Raw genomic sequence first — 4,593 nt, 5'->3', positions numbered from 1 at the left:
CACTCATCCCTCTCATTAAGAGGCGTGATTTGGACGCGCTCCTCATGGGCTAGCTTGGACGTTGCCAGTTTCGCAGAGCGAGGGAAAGAGAGAGAGAGAGAGAGAGAGAGAGAGAGAGAGAGAGAGAGGGGGGGGGAAGAGAGAGAGAGGGGAGAGAGACAGAGAGAGGGAGAGAGAGCAAGGGAGAGAGAGGAGAAGGAGAGAGGAGAGAGCAAGAGAGAGAGAGGGAGAGAAAGAGAGGGAAGAGAGGTGAGTGAGAGGGAGGGAGAGAGAGATAGAGGGGGAGAGAGGTTAGGAGATGTGAGCGTTTGGCCCCTGTTTCATGAGAAGGGCGCTCCTGTCACATCAATTGGGTTCCCGCGACGCTATAGGTGCGACCCTGCAGGAGCGGAGGCTCTTTCATACAACGAAGCAAAGCGACACTGCGGGTTGCACTAAGCGCCATCTTCATAAAAGGTTATCTCCAGTGGACATGGAGCGCATCACGCTGGGGGAGCACTGACGACACTTTTTACAGTGCTCTTCCTGTAATCTTGAGAACACCTGAACGGAAAGGAGGCTGTTCTTTATTTAAAAAGTGGCAGTCGCCCTAGTGACCGAAAGATTTATGATAAGAAATGAGTCCCCTGTTCTGAATGGCGTCCCTGTGAGTTGAAGTGGAACCATTTATGCCAGATGGATACCTTTTTCCCCAAAAGGAACCTCCCAGTGCATTGCAGTGAAAAGTCGTCCAAAATGAAGGCGTCCTTTTGGAATGGATCTCCCCGTAATGTTAAGCGTATTTTTTCGAGGAAAATGGATACCTCCCACCCTTCCCATGAATTGGCACCCTTCTGACCAAAAGCCAGCAGCGTTATCCCACAGTACTGTTCTTCCATGAAAGCAGCGCAGCCATGATACCCAAGCATGATAGGAGACAGGAAAGTTGGCACGCCTTTACTCGGACAGAAAATGGGCACCCATCATAAAACGCCATGTTTCTGCCAGCAAATGAGAAAAAGCGATACGAGAGCACGTATGCATGCTTCGTGAGTAAATATGGAACCAATGACAAAAAGCGAGCTCCTTCTGACAATTCCTTCTAGTAATTCCTGTAATGCTCATGTCACCCGTAGGAAAGGAAGGAAATTACGATAAGATTTCTCTCTAAAAGTCACCAGGATGATTCTCCACGTCAAACACCTCGAAGAAAACCTTTAATGATTTCTAGAACTACCACGCAAGCTCTAAGCCTGGATGAGAAAGTTTCTTGTGGATTCCGAACAGCAACAGCATTCTCAAGGGTATTGATTACCAGTGCCTTTTATTAAGTATTTTATTTTATTTTATTAAGTATTTCAAAGACCCGTGTGCTAGATACTACCAGCTAGTTACATAGGATTGGGCAATAGCGGATATTCAATACAGAAAGGCTCCAAATCACGTTAATTCAACAACCTCAAAACTTTATAGGGCAGCTTCCATAGACATGATGTGTGGAAAAGTTAAGGTGTTTTATCATAGCAATCAGCTTTCCTTACGCTTCCATTTAGGCTCGGAGACTTTACACGACTAGCCCCTCTGTCAAAATATTCAGTATGTGATGTTTTGTTCTGGCGATTTTTGCGTGATTTGTGATGAAAACTCGCCGACGGCGCTTGCCACTTGCTTAGGGCGTACCAGCTAATGCGCTCAGCTAATTGAGCATGTAAACGGCCTTTACCTCGGGATGGCCAAATACGCCCTAAAACAAATCTGCTCATCATGGCGTCATCGTGTTTATGGTGCACCCTACATAACCATGGTGCTCCAAAGAAATGTGCCACTTCGATCGAATTTTATGGTTCCGACTCTGTTCAGTAGTTGGAACACTTCGCTAAATCCTCCGCGATGTATGTAATAGAATCCACAGCGCGTAGACGTTTACAAAATTGCAACTCCTATGAAAACGGCGCTACGTATGTGTGTTTTTTAAAGCGCGCGGGGCGTACGTGGCGGCGCTCACGTGGCGCACTGCTCAGCCACGGTAGAGCTTATCGCCAATCGAAGGGCCAAACCGGCCACTGGATGGACCTTGGAAAACTGACCGTAACCATTAGACAGGCGAAGAAGACTATTGACAAGTCAATCGGCAAAACTCGAGGTATTTGATCCACCTGTTCGTCAGCCTTCGGCGGTACTTGCGCGTCACGGGTATTTTTGGCTGCGAGGCCATGTGATCAGGTTCATAGTATTCAGCAGTAAGCCAATCAATCTCAATTCCTTACCTCGACGGACGAAATCAATCACTGTCTCGGTGCACGAAGCTTTGCTGAAGAAGCATAGCTGCGCTGAGGCAGCGAACCGTTAATGCAGTTTGAAGCCCATGCAAGCAATGTGGCCGTGACATGACGCCATCAAACAGATCATCTCTGGCCGAATTAGCATTCCCGAGGCATTTTCGTCCCGGCGTCATCCACCTAATGTCTTGTCCTTGACGTGGCGCGCGGACCCTTAGCGTGAACGGCGCGCCTCACCGGCGCGAGCTCCGTGGTGCGAGGCTGGCGGTGTTCGGCACGCCTCACTGGCGCGAGCTCCGCGGCGCGAGGCTGACAATGCTCGGCATGCCTCACTGGCGCGAGCTCCGTGGCGCGAGGCTGAGTGTTCGGCGCGCCCCACTGGCGCGAGCTCCGCGGCGCGAGGCTGAGTGTTCGGCGCGTCTCATTGGCGCGAGCTCCGCGGCGCGAGGCTGACGCTGTTCGGCCCTTCGCGGCGCGATGTTAGGGTGGTCTGAGGCACGGGCTGGCTACACCGCAGACTGCATGTGCTGCCAGCCAGTGGTGGCACAAAAGCACTAAAGCACGAGCGCCGGGGGAGGGAAAGCTATGATTTTCAATCGGTGGTTACTCCAAATTTGTTTCAATTGTCTTACGAGATAAGGCATGCTTACGTCAACAAAGCAAGGTCTACTGCTAGGGACTTGAGAACCGACACGTCTGAATTAATCCGAAAGGCCTGTACAGCTGTAGCATAATGTGAGCAGACAATTCAACGCGGTAGTGCCAAATGCAACGGAAGCTCCGCATAGATCTGAATGAGGGCTGTCTGTCCATTTAGAAGCGGCTCCTGGGTGCGTGGACCTTTGACAGACAAGTGCCACGAAGCGGGCCTCCCTGTGCGGCGAGCACATCACGCAGCGTCCGATCAATTCTCCGAGAAAGGTCTGCTTCGAGAGGGAGTGTTGTATCCATATGCGGGTTGTGAGGCCCCGCCAAGTGGTGCGGGCACACCTCAGGACGTCACGCAGCAGGTAAGCCCACTAGTACGCGTCAGCCTCGGCAGCCTGGCGCCGTCGCCGGCGGCGTCTCGCCTCCCTCCAGCGGCATAAACCCGCCAGGGGCAGCTGGCCTCTCCGCAGGGGCTCACGTTGGGGACCGGGAACAAAAAAACAAAACAAAAACAACGTGAATACATTTAGACACATTTAGACTGTGCCGTGGGCACTCAGCGTAGTATACCTGTTGTAGCTATGCATCTACAACATGGTTCATAGTGGAAATGTATTAATTACTTAACATGTCATGTCAAAGACCGCTTGCAATGGTGCATAGCGTTATCATGTCTTGTGATTCGGAAGTTACTTATGCCCAAAAATGCATGCATATTATAAACACTGTCCTATCTTCACTTAATGATAGCAAGCGACCACTACCACTGTCGCGCGAAGTGTACATATAGCCGTTTCCACCGTATCCGCTGTGACGCTCCTGCATGCATGAAGCTCTTGGCTGGAAATGGCGGAGCGAGAGAGGAAGGAGAAAACTGCACGCATGTTGATTCGAATTCCTTTACAGCAACGACGGGGGACCTGGAAGACACGAGGCGTGTGCCCAGTCCAGCTGTTAAAAATATACGAAAATCATTCCCCATCACAAGCACTCCCTGTGGGCTCTCGCCCGGCTGCCCCACGGCTTCATGATTTTAGCACGTCCAGACAGACCGCGCAAAATGCTTTTCCGCCCGGAGATGTTCCCGTTCACTCAGAACCAGTTAAACCAGTGGGAACCAGTGGGTGTTCGGTTCTGGGTAGCGCTGGCCGGTTTCGATCAGGAGCAGTGGGGCAAAACTTCGGACAAATCTGCCTTCGCGGCCCGCCAACGCCTCCACAACGCGGCCCACGCAGAGGTCGAACGAGCGGGGCCAAGAAGAACCCATGGCTACGGAGCCTTGTGAAGACGCGATCTCCACCAGCTGAATTCGTGGAGCCGCAAACCAGAATTGGATGTTATCCAGCCCCTAACCTTGGCACGTATTTGCAAAGCTGGCAGGAATTGGCAGATGGAGCTGAGTCTCCTTTCGCCAAGCCACTTCATCAGACGAGCCCTTGAGCACAAGCGGAAGATGCATCGCAAATGCATTAATCGGAATATTGCAGTTCGCGGGCCTCTGGCAGCTGGATGTTTATTGGGCCACACTAAGAACCTTTGATCATCTTCGGGATATCTGGCGCCAGGACATCCACTGTTATCGTCGGGACAACCCGTGGTGACGTCATCACTTCCGCAGTGAGATGCAATAACGAGATGACTCACGTTCCGCGGGACAGCCTCGCAGCAGAGCTCGAAAACTCTCGAG

This window comes from Pollicipes pollicipes, unplaced genomic scaffold, assembly GCF_011947565.3.
Source record: "Pollicipes pollicipes isolate AB1234 unplaced genomic scaffold, Ppol_2.1 Scaffold_7261;HRSCAF=8764_pilon_pilon_pilon, whole genome shotgun sequence".
In the NCBI taxonomy this organism is placed as follows: Eukaryota; Metazoa; Arthropoda; class Thecostraca; order Pollicipedomorpha; family Pollicipedidae; genus Pollicipes; species Pollicipes pollicipes.
Note: the sequence above shows the minus strand (reverse complement) of the source record.